Source organism: Tamandua tetradactyla, chromosome 5 (genome assembly GCF_023851605.1).
Source record: "Tamandua tetradactyla isolate mTamTet1 chromosome 5, mTamTet1.pri, whole genome shotgun sequence".
Lineage (NCBI taxonomy): Eukaryota > Metazoa > Chordata > Mammalia > Pilosa > Myrmecophagidae > Tamandua > Tamandua tetradactyla.
In genome coordinates, this window is record NC_135331.1 from 23,496,423 (window position 1) to 23,512,579 (window position 16,157).

General features: G+C 46.0%; 1 long non-coding RNA gene across 3 annotated transcripts in view; it reads right to left on the reverse strand.

Annotated features, from left to right (window-relative positions):
• Positions 1-16,157, reverse strand: part of LOC143683787 (uncharacterized) — a 62,027-nt gene that overhangs the window by 13,577 nt on the left and 32,293 nt on the right. For 2 of the 3 annotated variants that reach the window (XR_013175651.1, XR_013175652.1), the window contains exons 2-3: positions 10,410-10,682; positions 9,801-9,949 (exon numbers count right to left, since the gene is read on the reverse strand). This is a non-coding gene — a long non-coding RNA (uncharacterized LOC143683787). Of the gene's footprint in view, positions 1-8,984; positions 9,950-10,409; positions 10,683-16,157 lie in introns of those variants that run through there. The other variant, XR_013175650.1, reaches the window with a different exon arrangement.

A 16,157-nucleotide genomic window follows, 5' to 3' on the forward strand; every position in this document is an offset into this window, starting at 1 on the left:
TTGAAGCATGAGGGAAAAATTCTAGTTGCTTTTTTTTCTCTTTGCTCTCAGTGCTTCACCTCAAATTCTGACCTAGTCACCTAAGCTACACAACAGCACAGGGGGCTAAAACACTGTGAAAATGTCAGTAGAACCCTGAAGAGGAGAAAGCTAGGAAAAGGGATGACTTAAATCTCTTTAGGAACCAGTATAATTCCCTGGTTTACATGCACTGAACAGACCCAAAAAACAGAGCAGAGTCTTTGAAAACTGCTCTGCAACAGAAAATGCTCATCTCCCAAAGTTGTGTTATGTCATGCAGACACAAAGGGCTCACCAAAGACTTGAACCCTGACTGAGACTTATAGTTCTTTAAAATACTCTAGATTTGAGTTTTGTTGTAGAACACACATATCAGGAGATGGGTGGGAGATGAAGGGCTCCAACTGCTGAAAGGAGGAAAGAGAGGACTTGTAGTCTGAGCTTACCTGTGTCATTTGCTTAATACGACAACAAAAAGAAAAAAATGATGTCATCCAGAATATTTTAGTAGGAACCGAAGTTTGAAAACATAATAAACACTTTTCAGTAATCCATCTAAAATTATACATCATAACATACAAAGAACTACAAAAATCTTAGCAATTCTCAAAGGAAAGACAATCAAAAGATCGAGCCCTGAAATGACCCACATAAAAGAATTCTCAGACAAGGGAGATATTATAATCATACTCAACGGGGTAGGTAAGTACTCTTTGGAAAAAGGAGATACAAGCTCTCAGTGGAGAAACAGAAACTATAGAAGAGAAGCAAATGGAAATTTTAGAACCAAGCATAAAATATCTTCTAAGAAACTAACCACGTGGGCTCAATAACAGGATGGAAAAGACACAGGAAAGAGCAGCGGTCTTGAAGAACTGACCAGCAGAAATAATATAATCTGCAGAAGAGAGAGAAAAAGAAGGAACAAGAATTGATGAAGCCTCAGTGATGTGTGGAACAATACCGAAATTTCTAATACTCATGCCTTTGGAGGGCCTAAAGGAGGTACAGAAAAATATTTGAGGAAAAATGGCCCAAAACTTGCCAATGTTGTAAAACTTGGTTAAAGAATCTCAGAAAATCTCTCCATAACACATTTGAATCAATCTAGTAAAAGTCAAAACTTAAAAAAAAAAATCTTAAAAGCAGTCCCAGGAAAATGACACCTAAGGGAATTGCAGTTTGAAGGCCTATGACTTCTCATCAGCAAGGTCAGGTGAGCCTGGAATAACATTTTTGAAGTGTTGAAAGAAAAAAACGTATCGACCTAGAATTCTATATGCAGCAAAAATATCCTTAAGGGTGGAAGGCCAAAAAGAAAATAAAACAACCACAAAAGAGCAGCAGCAATAAAATAAAGATTGATGGAGATGAAAGAAAACTAAGAGAATTCATCAACAGACAATTTGCTCTTAAAAGAAGTGTTAAAAACTTCTTCAGCTGAAGGGAAATGATACAACATAGAAATAAAGGAAAAACAAGGGAATGGTAAGTGTCTGGGTAAATGCTAGTCTCTGTTTCTCCTTGTAAAATGTTTACTATGTGTGTGTGTATGTGTGTGTGTGTATATATATATATATATTTTTTTTTTTGGTGCATGGTCCAGGAATCGAACCTGGGTCTCCCGCATGGAAGGCAAGCATTCTACCACAATACATATGTACCATTTGGAGACAAAAATTAAACCACAGATGATGTCAGTGAATATGGTGGAGTAGGGAGCTCATGCATCTCTCCAAAGTAATGAGAAAATAAGCAAAAGCCATAAGAACCAACCTTGTGGCATCTCTGAAAACTGTCAAAAGTTTACAGCAAAGAAGTGGATGCTGAATCAAAATAAATGTGACTTAAACCCAGGAGAAGTGCATGCCTTTAAACTTGACCTTGCCCTACCCTCTACTCCTGCTTGTATTGGGTCTGATGCCCTGGTGTGGGTGCCTGCCTCCCAAGGGAGCAGAGCAGAGGTAGTTCTGAAGGAATTCTGTTTGTCTGTTTTAGCCAGTCTGGACTAGCACAAGGTACTTGCCTTCATTTCATCTAATTTGGAAGTCTCTCAGGGTGGAAAAGAGGCTAAATGGAGGGCATTCCTCCAAAATGTGGAAAAGGAAACGAACAAGCCACTGTGGCTTAGAGCAAAGGATTACATTTGGGACAAATAACAGACATGCTGAAAGTCAGAGAGGTAAAGCTAGAGAGTTACTTTGGGAAATAAGGGTGTGAAAGCTCCTGTGTATTACATGGACTTTAGCCCATGGCAGGGCATATGCTCAGATAAGCATTGAGAAGACCCTAGCTTTCACCTCTCATTGAACTTTAGGCTCAGCACAGGCAGGAGGTGAAGGCTAAGGCAGAGTTGTAAATGGACTGGCTGAGCACTTATGGAATGCCCCAATACTGATTGAGCCAATCAGCAAACACCTGGAGAGGATCCTTCCTCCTCTCTTCTCCTCCATTCCTCCCTCCCTCCTTCCTCCCCTCAGCTGGCTGATAAAGGAGAACATTCACAGTACATCTCTTTGATACAAAGACCTGGTCTTACACATCTGCTCCACGGGCAGTTACCTGGGCAAGCTTTGCCCCTCGCTGTTGTTCTTGGCACTGGGAGGGCGAGGACATGTCAGGGGGACCCCACTGACCCCGCCCACTCACAGTGCCTGCTGTGAGTGTGCCTTCTCTTGGCTGGCCGGGGACACCCAGCTGCTCCTGTTTCTGCATCTACTGGCAGGACATACTATAAGTATTTGGGAACTTTCCACCGGCGGTTTGTCAGGGCCTCTGGCAGACCATACCTCAGTGTCCTGCAATCTCTGTGTGCCTTTCTGGAGATCCTCACTTCAGTGTACAGGCGTCGCTATCAGAGGAAGCCGGCGCTGCCTGCTCACAACTCCAGGGTGTCCTGCAACTCAGGGGATTTGGTGGACAACTTGGCTTTCTGCTTGGTTCTGGAGCAGGGAGTCACCTCTCTGTAGCCAGAAGCACCCAGGTATGCCCGGATGGGTGCAGAGAAGACTCTTCAGGGCCATGGGAGAGGGTGGGGAAGAGATGGCTTGGCAGGAGGAGGGTCCCACAGTCTTGGAGAGGCAGGACAATCAGAGATGGGCCTGCGATGGCACTGAGAGTATAGAGTCTACCTGAGGCCTTCTGGGAGAGTGGAGGCCTCCCCTCCTTCGTGCCTGGGTCTGGGCCTCGGAAGAGAAGCCTTCAGACCAACAGCTCAGAAAGCTGCTGCCTCCAGAATTCCCAGAGTTGTCATATAAGCTCATGTGCCAACTGAAACACCATCAGCAGCTCTCACAGCTCCACTTGAGGTTCCCCATGGCTGCAGAGGCGGCAGGGCATGTCTTTCCTGGCTGCCCCAGAGGGCCACAAAGACGGTGAGCAAAGATGGCCATCGACTCAGCTCCTCAGCCTCCGTGGTATTCCAGAGGAAGATCCAGAGAGAAAAGGCTTCCTTTGCAACCTCAGGGCAGAAACAAAGGTTGAGGGGTGGCTCACCCACATCCGACAGCACCAGGCCCTGGAAACTACAGGTTCTTCTGCTGCCGCGCAGGTGAGATGACCTTCCGATGCTGCCACCACCACCACCAGCTAGGCTGTCAAGTCACCGCTGACAGTCTAGACGAGGAGAAGGAAGCAGTGCTTTGGGGCATCAGCCATGCACTGGGGAGTAAATCTGATGCTGCCCCAGACTGCAGCACCTCACAGTTTCCCTGTCCTTCCCCCTACCTGCCGCAGGAACTGCTTCTCCACCAGCTGCCCTGCAACACCCAGCATTACTCCACAGCTGAGGAGCTGCAGGAAGCAGGACTTCCTAGGGGAGTCTGGTGCAGGGGCCAGCTGGGGTGTGCTGCAGAGGCCACCTTCATGAGTCCTTTGCCTTGAAGAAAACTTGTTCAGCTGGCCCCATCCTTCCTTCACTGCCCTGGTCTCTTCCAGGCTCCTCAGCACAGTCTCTGCCTTCAGCCCCTTTCACCTTGCTGAGCCCTACTGCCACCCCATTGTCAGACACCAACAGGGCTGACCTGTGTCTTCATCTCCTGCACCCCACTGTCCCTGCTCCTGGCCCCACATGAGGTGTGGACTGTGACAGGAGAAGCCCTGAGCCTGCGCCTGCAGCTGCTGCTGAGGGGACTCCTCCTTCTTGTTCAAGCCTATTTGGGGAAGCCCCCTGAATGGGAAGAGAGGAGGCCCTGTGCTTCTCAGCGTCTCAGTGCCAGCTACAGCCCATGCTGGCTCCACCTTCTCCTGGTATCCCATCACATAAAAACGGAGTCACCAAAGCCGATGCATGTGGACTCCCCCATCTCCTCACCACCCTCCCTGCATGCCCCCCCACTGCCCACTAAGCCTGGGGCTCCTCCCTCCACAAGCCTGGCAATGGCTGCTTCTGCACAAGTTCCAGCCCCTCAACCAGCACATCTGCAGGCTTGGCTCACCAGTCAGCTTATGACGTGGGGCCACCTCATTGAACACCATGCCCCCTTCCACCTCTCCACTCAGGGGGCCTCCCACTTGCCCCACTGCCAGCTTCTTCTCATCTGACCACGCCCTTCAGACACTCACCCCCCACCCCCAATGGAAGCACTGCCTGAGCCACAGGCACCCCCACCCTGCCCAAACTCAGGTTCTGTAGGCTTACCTTGACCTGAAAACTGCCCTTTAACCCTGGAGCCATGCTGCCCCTTGTCTCAGCTGCTGTTTGGGGCCCCTGATGAGCCCCCTTATGAAACCATCAGCTCTGATCACTCTTTCCAGTTTGCACACCCCGCAGTTCCCACCTCAACCTCTACCCCAGGCTAGCCAGCCCTGGGCAGCACCACAGTCAGCTTTGGGGGATTTGTTACTTATAACTTCCATCTTGGACAATCACACCAGCCCCCAGCTGGACTTTAGAGCCACCCTAGCTGTTTTCTCCTTGAGTGCAACCACTGCATCTGGCTTTGCAGCTGCCACCTACCTGCCCAGTGCTTTGACTAATGTCAAGACATATGGCAACACGCCGCAGTCCCCTCCAGGGCAGAGGTTTCAGCATCATATAGGAGCTCTGGGAGAAGAAAGGAGGTCTTAGATCTGAGCCCCAACTCTGCAGCACTCAATATAAGATCAGAAAGGAGTGGGGACCCCAGCACTACCAGCTGCTATGGGGGAAGCTTGGGCCTGAACTGCCGGGTTTCCTGCCAGCCAGAGCACCCCTGTGGCCACCGTGGGATCCAGAATCCCAAGGGAAACCCTCTGTTTGGAGGCACTAATGCCCCTACCTGCAGCTCAAGCGCCAGGATCCCACCCATTATTTCATGTGGAAGGCCTAGCCCCACTCAGAACGGTGCTGGGTTTGCACACACGTCTGTCCTGGCCTTCATTCCCACCAGTCCTGCACCAGGTGCAGGCACAGCTAGGAGCAGTTGTCACACCAGTCCAGGGCTTTGCAGGAGATGGAAATGGGGGACCATCAGTCAATTCACTTCCCTCCAGGTCAGGTGTGCTAGTTTGAACTGATGTATGTACCCTAGAAAAGCCATGTTTTAAATCTAATCTCATTTTGTAAAGGCAGCCGTTTCTTCTAATCCCTATTCAGTACTATATATTTGAAACTGTAATTAGATCATCTCGCTGGAGATGAGATTTAATCAAGAGTGGTTGTCAAGCTGGATTAGCTGGAGGTATGTCTCCACCCATTTTGGTGTGTCTTGATAAATTTCTGGAGTCCTATAAAAGAGGAAATATTTTGGAGAATGTGAGACTCGGAGAGAGCAGAGCATGCTGCAGCACCATGAAGCAGAGTCCACAGCCAGCGACCTTTGGAGATGAAGAAGGAAAATGCCTCCCGGGGAGCTTCATGAAACAGGAAGCCAGAAGAGGCTAGCAGATGACGCCATGTTCGCCATGTGCCCTTCCAGCCGAGAGAGAAGCCCTGACCGTGTTCACCATGTGCCTTCTCACTTGAGAGAGAAACTCTGAACTTCATCGGCCTTCTTGAACCAAGGTGTCTTTTCCTGGATGCCTTTGATTTCTATTGCTCAGCCTTAGAACTATAAGCTAGCAACCTATTAAATTCCCCTTTTTAAAAGCCACTCCGTTTCTGGAATACTGCATTCTGGCAGCTAGGAAACTAGAACACCAGGGCCCACCATCTCAGGCTCTAAGAGGGAAATGCTGGCCTGAGGGAGCGTCACCCTTGAGAAGCAGACATGCCCCCCCTTCCCGCAGCTTGGATCCCAGATGGCCCCTTTTACATGTATTACACAAGCTGACCCCTGATCTCCGCTCTTCTCAGAGCCAGCTGGAGGCCCAGAGATACAGGTTTCCATTTCCACAGCCTTCCCTGCAATTTTATTCCCAAAGTTGGTGCTGTCATCTCGTAGGATCCTGGAGGTGAGTTCACCTGGACAGACTGCTCACAGCCATCTCCCGCCCTTCCCCATTTTCCTCCTGAATGCCTTGTCTGTCTTCCAGGAGTTCTATAAATAAAACCTTGATCTTCTTCTTTTACGTAATTCCCATGGATCCGCGTTCTGTAAATCAAGTGTGGAGAAAGCACGGACTCATACAAATGGAGACAGGTAAAGTCAGAATTAACTTGGAAAGTTTCTAGCAGTCCAGCTGATGGGTTGGGGGAAGTAGCACAATTGATGACTATGAGAGCCAACTCCTAAATGTTAAAAAGGGTTTTGCTTTTTAAGGTATGGGAGCCCAGGGTGAACTGGTCCAGCGGAGGGGGGAGAAGCGAGGGGAAGCCGAGGACAAGAAGGCCAAAGGGAGCCTCATCTTTGCCTGCTGGACCTGCTGCCTCTCTTACATTGGAAGGGGCTGGATCATCCCTACTGCACATAACAAAACACATCTGACACATTCTTTCTTTTTAAGGGGGCAATTTCTTTTGTGATTTTTTTGCTTTTTGCTAAGGCTTAGAGAAATCAGACACCTGCCACGACTCACCTAGAATACAGGCCTGGCATCAAGGCCCTGGGACCTGGGGAAGAAAACTCACCTCTGCCCTGTAACCAATGGAACGTATAAGTCTAAGGTACGACATATCCTTGGGCAATTCTTGTAATCCTGCTTTTAAAAAGCAGAAGGATCCCTGAGTACATCTCTTCGTTTTGCAGGAAGAGGGATGGAAGGGGACTATTGTGGGGCGAGCTAAAATTGAATTTTAAATATAAAAGATAACATCTCACAAGTGTTTTCTGATGTAGGTATTTTCTCTTCTCACTTTCCCAGATGAGGGACAGGCACAAAGACCTCAAGTAATTGACCTGAAGTCATCCAACAAGTATGTGCCGGGATCTAGGTACAAGGAAGTCTGACTTTAATCGACACCACTGAAATATGACATCATGCAATCACAATTCCACCCAAGTTGGGCTGACCTCAAAGCTCATGTACGTCTCACCTACATCCAGGTGCTGCAAATGTGACCCTCTGAAAGCATCCACCCAGCCAGGAGAGTCATTGTACAGAGGCAGAAAGAATTAAGCAGCAGGCATCTTCCCCCCCCCCCACAGCCTTCATGCACTGTAAATGAAATGGTAAGTGAGCAACGGCTGTGTATGTGACCCCGTGCTGCGCACTAGGCAGGGAGAGCTGAATGCACACCTTTTGAGAGGAGTTTACCACCCAGCGAGTGAGACAGATGAAGAACCAGCAATTACAACTTCAGGGGATAAGTGCTAGGATAACATAATAGGTAAGAAAGGTGTAACCCAAGTCCAAGGTTTGAGCTGTGGGACGAAAGGAAGAGGAGGAAGCAGCCATGTAACTGATAGGTTAGTTCCACATCAGGGAAATAGTCAAGACAAGGGGGAAGGAGAAGAGAGCTCGAATAGAAAGCTGGCCTCCAAGGAAGGTGAGTGTGGCTAGGGTATAACAAGGGATGCCAGCCTAACACAACAGGGGGCATTTTCTCGAAAGTCATGGAGAGCCAAGAGAAGACTGAATCGCAGAGTGACAAGATTGTATGGACTGAATGAACTCCGTGGCTCTGAGTGAAGGAAGAACGAATGGGCCCAACCACAGACACGGGCAAACTCTGGAGTGACCCCAGAAACACGGCCCATTGAGCTCCTGCTCTAGTGGAGTTAACTGGGGAGATGGTGAGGGGGTCATGGAAGAGAGAAGCTAAGGAGGAACCTGCAACAAAACTGGGCCCACCTCAACTTCTGGCTTAGTTGTCTGGATTCTTTAACCTTTGGACAAAAATAATAAATTCAATTTAGGATAGTGCAAGATGCCTGTGTAACAGTCAACTATTCACCGATATTTACTGAGTACCTAGTGTGTGTCACGCACTTTTCTATGTTCAAAGATCAACAGAAAAAAATGACAATCTTATGAAGGTTATATTCCGTTGGGGGGAGGGAAAGAGCAGCAGATGTTGAACACTCTATTGGTCACATCCTAGGAATTACTTGCCCAGGTGGGAGCACTGGGCAATACTGCTTTGGGTGGGCTCGGCCATGTGGTTACATGGGTGTGTGTGTGCTCAGGGGCTCCTGCAGTCAACTGGGGCTTTTTTGGTGCAGGGAAAAAAGAGGGGCTCTAGAAATCGCTATGTCACCACTGAACTTGGGTTGAGTTGTGTGATTTGGGGTTTGTGATAAATGACTCAACTATCCTGTCTGCAACCACAGAGCACTGCTGAGATTCACAGCATTTGGGGAACATACTGTCTATTTTTTTTTTGTTTTAATTAAAGTATCAAATACATATTTAAAAATCTTCAAAATCTTAATTGTACAGCTCAATGGATTTTCACGAACTGCACAACCTGTGTAATCATTACCTAGATTAAAAGTAAAAACATTGCAGGAACCCAGCACCCGAGAAATCCTCTTAGGGCCCCTTGCAGTCATGAACCTCTCACTCCAGAGTCTACAGCATCCCATCTTCACACAATCCATTAATCATGCCCTGTTCTGAACTCTGTATATAGGAATTGATAATCCATTTTGTTTCTGGCCTCTTTGGCTCTGCATTTTGTGAGATTCACCCACATAGTTGCACATATTTAAGGATCATTCATTCTTACAAAACTATGGTTTACAAGTGCTGAAATATGGTTGAATTTATTTATACATTCTACTGTTGATGAGTGTTTGAGAAATTAGGGTGGGATGAGGCAAAGAACATTGGCTCAGAGCTTATTCACATGTTCCTGTGTCTTGGAGAAGTGTATCAAGAAGTATTTATTTAAGCACATCTCTAGTGTCCACTTCTCAAGCCAAGTACTAAATTTTAGGGTAAGGAATAAAACCTGAATTTGCTTCCATTGGCTGTAAATTCATGCCCAGCTGCCCCCTCAGCACCCTCCAAAGCCTGGCAGGGCTGTTTGGAGGATTCATGTGAATGGGCTGCAGGCTCACTTCACACACTGGCTCTCACAGTCCCAATGACCTAGTCTCCTGGAATTGACCAGGCCCAGGACAAGCTCCCAGGAAGTAGGCAAGGGGGCCCCTGCTCCTCTCATACTCAAGGCTCCAGCCAGTCAGCTCCTCCTTGTCCTCACATTCCAGACATGCCTCTTTCCTCAGGCCTGCCAGGTCCACTTCCCCCCCGGACCTTAAAAGGCTTGCTGCAAATCCAAGAAGGTTCCATTTAGTCACGTGGTCACCCCTCCTATAGAATTCCTGTTGTCTCACTTACAGTATAAGGGAATCTGGACAAGTTACTTTATGTCTAATCCCAAATTCATCCTTTTTAATGAGCTGTAAAACCTATGGGGTTGTTGTGAGTATAAAATGTCTCCAAAGTACCCACAGTCATAGACACAGGACAGTTACTTGATTTGTGTGGTTGTCCCCTGACAGTTGCTTCTTGGAGAGGATCGGGTTGGTTAATTCATCAGCCAATTGATGACAGAGAGTGGCAGTATACCCTTGATGATTCCTGCAGTGCTCCCATATTAGTGAACAATGTGACAACGATGGAGCTGACAAGGAGAAAGGAAATGGGCAGTAATCAGGAAAGAGAAAAGAGGCAGGGAGGTAAGTGAGGAAGAGAAGTCAGGGAAGGCAATGTATTTTTATCACCTTATCAGAGAAGGAAGGCTTCACACCTTAGGGTTTGGGGAATGGCTAAATACAGGACATGTGCCACTGGATAAATAAGTTCAACAGCAGTTTATTAACTACGTATATTCACAGCCATGAGGAAAAGGCCACGCAGGGCCTCATGGCACTTGGGAAAACCATGTACAGGCAGACGCCGTGGGAGGCAGGTTTTTTACTAGCAAGAGGTTGAGGTGACGTTTGATTCTCACATGAGGATGTGATTGACCAATGTGAGTCATTTCACAGGGTGGCAGAGAACTGAAGTCAACTACTCAGAAATGAGCAGGAATTGTGCCCAGAACCCATGAAAAGGAGGGTTGCTTGGCTAGGGGATCTTACCCGTGGGAGAAGATGGGAGAAGTAAACTTCCAGTCAGGGCATTGGAGGCCCTCCAGGTGTTCTCCAGAGTCAAGGCACACATAACGTTGGGCCTTAATTTCAGGTTTCAGACCAAACAATGTCATGCACGGGAAGATATGTTGACAGCGACCAGGTTCTTGGAGGAACAGGACATAGGCAGCCCTCCCTGGTCATGGTTATATTTGAGTGCTAGAAAGGGACCTTGGAGATCCTAGATCCACTCCCGCATTGCAGAGCTGAAGAAATTGAGCCCTGGAAGAGGAAGGTAGAGATGAGGACAGAACCGAGTCCTGGGACCAGGCCAACCTTCCCATGAATAACAGGCCCAAGTCCTCCCATCAACCCTAACCTTCCCCTTTCCTTTCTTGAGGTCGACCAGCCATAGTCACTGCCCTCATTCATTCGGAAGCCAACTTCACAGATTCTGAAATATCAGATACAGACAGCAACACTCTGCATATAATTTCCTCTTTCTCTTTTTAAAATTTCTCTTTTATTCATAAGCTCCTTCCCCTTCCATCTTCCCCCCTTTTATGAGTCTCATCCTGAAGGACCAGGTCTCTTCTAGACAGTGAGGGCACTGCAATGTCAATGCCTATAAAAATTCTCTGCAGCCCTCCTCACCCACTTTCTTATTATTTCTCTGGTTTCTGAACTCTAGTAGGTACCACTAAACTACGCTGAGCAACCCTGAATAGCTCAGGGAGAGAGGGGGTCTGGGAGGGAGATCTGTGGAGGCAGCACCAGTGAATTCTATTCTTCCCTGAGTACTCCTTCGCAGGTGTTTTCCTGCACTGGTGACTCAGACATGCATGGCTGCTGTCTTCCCCCAGCTGTGAACACTGAACCAGAAGGAGCACGAGAGGTACCTCTAGGGCTCCTGTCGTCCTCTACTTTGCTTCTGCACCTGATGTTTGCTTCTCACAGTGAGGCATGTCTTGGAAAGGAACATCTGCCACCATCTAACCAAAATGTAATTATTCCAAATGAGGAGCAGAAGGCCTTGATCGACCTCAAAAATTGGGACCAGAGACAAGGATGTGAAATCCTTGGCTTTTCCCAAGGCAAAAGAGGAAACATAAGAGCTAAGATGTGTGCAGGGGAGCTGGTGTCAAGGAGCTAGGTGCTGCGTGCTAGGGGAGGGCAGCGGGAGGAGGGATTAGCACCGAATCCTGTGTGGTCGAGGGATTACATAGTCAGGCTCTCTCCCGTGGTTTCTGGAGAAGGCAGCTAGTGGGACGGGGGATGGTACCAGTTTCATGGGCCTGCAACCTGGATAGCTGCACAGGAACTTTTATCTTTGAACCTGTGTTTTGTAAGTGAAATGTGATGAGCCAACACGAAAGAGCATGTGCATGGACAAAGGAGCTACGGCAGGCAGTAGAGGGTGTGCCTGGGGCCTCAGGCCTGCGGGATCGGTAGGCAGGGGGCAGCGTGCAGTGGTGCTAGCTTGACCACCAGGTGCCCGTGAGCATGTAGGGGGCATCTAGGGGCAGCAGGGCCCCAAGTGGCGATGGCAGCAGCAGCAGCAACATTAGAACCAGCAGCAGCTCCAGGACTGTGGGAGTTGAGGGGTTCAATGGAGGGGAGTAAGCTCTGCGTTGCGCAGCTGGCTGGTCTGTCTATCCTCAGAGACCATTCATGAGGTATCTGCACAAATACTAAATGTCCTGTATGAATGTCAGGGTGCTAACTGAAGGTGCTCAGAAAGCAAACTTGGCAAATTCTTACAAAATGAAAGTGGACGTGGACATTTTATGCAGTATATTAGAGACTTATTAAAATTCTTCAAAAAGTTTACAATATCTGGCTTAAAAACTACTGCTACACTGCAAAGCAAATATCCACAAGCTGAGAAATAATAAATCAAACGAAAAGATCATTGCCACCAGCAGAAAAAAACACTTTTCACATGAAGCTTTGAAAGATCCAAGTATTAATAAGGAAGACAATTGTAAAACTAATTTTTCTTTGTAATGGAAGACACAGTGCTAGGATGAATAAGCAGGCATTGTGAAATATGTTCTAAGCAGGAATCAACTTTTGGTTTCTTTGACTGAACATTTCTTACAGGCTATGTCAGAGGAAGCATTAAAATGCTATTGTTTAAATTTACATTTAAAATTAAATTCAGGGACGGGCCATAGTGGCTCGGCAGGCAGATTTCTCGCCTGCCCATGAAAAAAAAACAAACTGAATTCAGAATTACACTAAATTGATTTGCTTGCAGAATTAACTTTTTAGAAAAATTAGTTCACAAAAGAATCATGAGCTCTGGGTGTACCATTTTATACTTTGAAATAATTTCAGAAACTCATCCCATTGCTGTCACAGCCTATAAAATATTCTTAACCAATCCAGAATCTGTTGAACAGAAGATCCTTCACAAAATTAAAAATTATCAAAAATTATATATAATTTTAAATTTCCGAAAGCAACAATGCATTCAATTACATGGATTAAAAATGAATCTGCTAAAAGCATACATTTTGATGCAATACTAAACTAATTTCTAGAAGTGACTCAGAAAGTTCTTATGACCAGTCAAGATATCACACTAATAAAATTACTATTTACTGCATTATTCAAAGTAAGACACCAAAATGTTGTTTTTGCAATGCATAAGCTGAAGTTATTACTTTTATATCAGCATCACCCATATTATATTTCATATGTACTAAAATATTTTAAAGGAAAAAGCTTTATATTTTAGTGCCTTTAACTGCACTTTTTGCTTTTTGCACAATGGGTCCCACATTTTCATTTTGTATTGGGTCTTGGATATTGTGTAGCAGGCCCTGCCAAAGGGTAAGAAGTTTCCAGCCCCCTGCATAATAGCACTAGTGAGAAGTTGGGATACAGCCTTCACCAAGCAGGGCGCTACAGGTTGACCTCATCTGCTTCGAGGGCTTCTGTGACCTGCCTCATCTGAGGGGTCCATGCAACGGGACTCCTGCCAAGGGCAGCATGGACCCATAACTGGTAGTCATGCAGAACAGGCAGCATCCAGCAGTGGGAAGGACGCTGTCCACACCACAAGGCTCAGGATGGAGGGTTGGGAGAGAGATGGGTGACTTCAGGGCATTACTTTTTAACCTGAAAGGCTTGAGAACTACCAGGATTTGATTAGATTATGTTTTCTGTCTTATGCAGAACTGGGAACTTGAAATAGAAATTCATGGCAATTGATGGAAAATAAGAAAAAATATATATATTTGCACACCTAGTTTTGTGACACATGCAGGCTACACTTAACACTAGGTTCCTAATTGTTCTTCTTGGCACCATGGGGTCCTCTGGGAGATGGTGGGGGGGGGTGGCTAGGGGAAGAGGACAAGGGGAGATACTTTAATAAAACAATATTCTAATTAAAAAATGTTTTATATCCAGATGTGAATAAAATGAAAACTTAACTGTCTTTATCCCCTACTATCTATTATTAGCATTTACTTGGACACAATTCCATAAATCCTCAGTGCATATTCAACTGCATCTGTATATATGTTTCAAAAAATTGTAACCCAAATGGGAATTTTCTGATGCAGAGGTTTTTTCGCTTCTCTGTTCACTTAGCAAGGCCTCTTCTTCAGCTCCTCATGCCCACATGTCAGGGAGAAAGTTGTTCGGTCATTGATTTCCCCACTGAATTCCTTCTTAGGAATTCAGGCTGTTTCCCCACATCTCATGCCTCAGTCAGTGGTGTTGTGAAATTGGATCTTGGCTCTCCCAAGCCAGGGTAACTGCAGAACCCACTCCTGGACATGAAACCAGAGGGCCCGAGGGAGTGTGCAGAGTCAGTGATAACAGATGGGTCTGCTGGCCCTTCACTGGGGCTGGCCACTCTGATGCCCATTTAGGCAGGGCACTTGTCATCACAGCATGTGAGGAGCTGTCAGTCTGCAGAGAAAATAAGGGCCTTGCTCCCAGGGCATCTCCTCCTGCAGGTCCTACACCAGGGTTTGGCCCCACCCGATCTCACCTCCACCCTTCGGTGTCATGTCTTCCCATCTAGCTGGTCCCCGTTTCCCCATCCCGGGCTCTAGCTGGTCCCTGTCGCCCCCTCCCTGCATGTTGTAGTGCTCCTGGCTGATTCCCTGTCTCCACTTTTTCGGTCTTCATGCCTTCCACCTCGCTGGGATAGCTGATCCACATGACATCCTGACCGCGGCCTCGTCCTCCAAAATGATGTTTTTCTGTTTTGAGGCTGGACACCATCTGCATCAATTTTTAGCAGTTTATATTTTGTTAGAAATGAACCATTTCATCGATGTTTCTAAATTCACCAGCATGAAGTAAATTACATTAATCTCATATAATTTTTAAAAATATATTCCCAATTTTAGCCTTCTATTCCTAATATTATGTCCTTTTCCCTTGATTGTCTTGCTAGAATTTTCTCTGTCATTCCTTCACTACCTTTTAGTTTTGTTGAGGTGCGCCATTTTAATTTCCTAGACAACTACTGCTTTGGTTGAGGTTGATTTTGCTTGATTTTGGTTAAGGTTGTCCAAAAAAGAGGCACAATGCCTAGGTGGTCTCTTTGGATTCTGGCGACAACATAGTCCTTGTTTGGGTGTGCTACTCCGGCCCATTTATCAAGTGGCCAGAGAAGCTGCTAATTTTGAGTGGGGACCTGAACAAGAGGAGGCACGTAGAACAATACTTGGAGCACTTTAAGTATTTAGCAAATGCATGTTGAATGAATGCATTTATCTCATTTTCGTTATTACAAACATCACGATATTCAGCTAAAACTTACTCCGCAGCCCTCCCCTGTACCCTTAAACTTCCCACACTTCATTCTTCCACATCAGCCTCCACCCCACACTGACGTCACAGGCATCCTCTCACCAACATGGAATCAAAGTTCATCTCCTGCACGAACCCTTTGTACAGCCTCCATTCTTTCCGTCTTCAGTCTTTTCCCTGGGCTTTTCAACCTAGAGTTATTTGTGTATATTATCTCACCCTGTGAAATTTTCGTTCACTAGAGAGCAAATCGAGCCTTGTAAAAGAGCTTTTTTCATCCTATACAACATGTACAAAGCTTCTTTAAAAAGCATTTGTGAGAAATTTCAAATATATGCAAAAGTGGGAAGTATTGTATAATGAATCTGCATTACCCAGCGCCATCGTCTGCAGTTATCAATATATTGCCAAACCTGTTTCACTATATCTCCCAACCCTTTACCTATTATTAGTGTATTTTGATAGCTTTATAGCGATATCATTTACATGACTTTTAATTCACCAATGTTAAGTGCACAATTCAATGAGGTTTAGTAAATTAAAAGTTACATATTACCACAACACAAATTTAGGACATTTATATCAAGCCAACAAGTTTCCCCAGTATAAGTTTGAAGTCAATTCCTGTTCCCATCCTCAGGCCCAGGCAATCACTGATTTGGGTTCTGTGTCTATAGATTTGCTTTTTCTAGATATTACAGATAAATTGAATGATACGGTGTACAGTCTTTTGGGTTTGTCTTCTTTTACTTAGTGTAAGGTTTTTGAGGTTCATTAGAGTTGCATTAATTAGCAGTATTCCTAGAAGTATTGTGGAGTAGTATTCTATTTTAATGGAATTAAAATTTTGTTATTCATATATACCAGTTGATGGATATCTTTATTTTGTGTCCCATTTTGGGCTGCTATGAGAACGACTGCTATGAACATCCATAAACAACTCATTGTGTGGACATTTTCATATCTCCTGAACAGGTT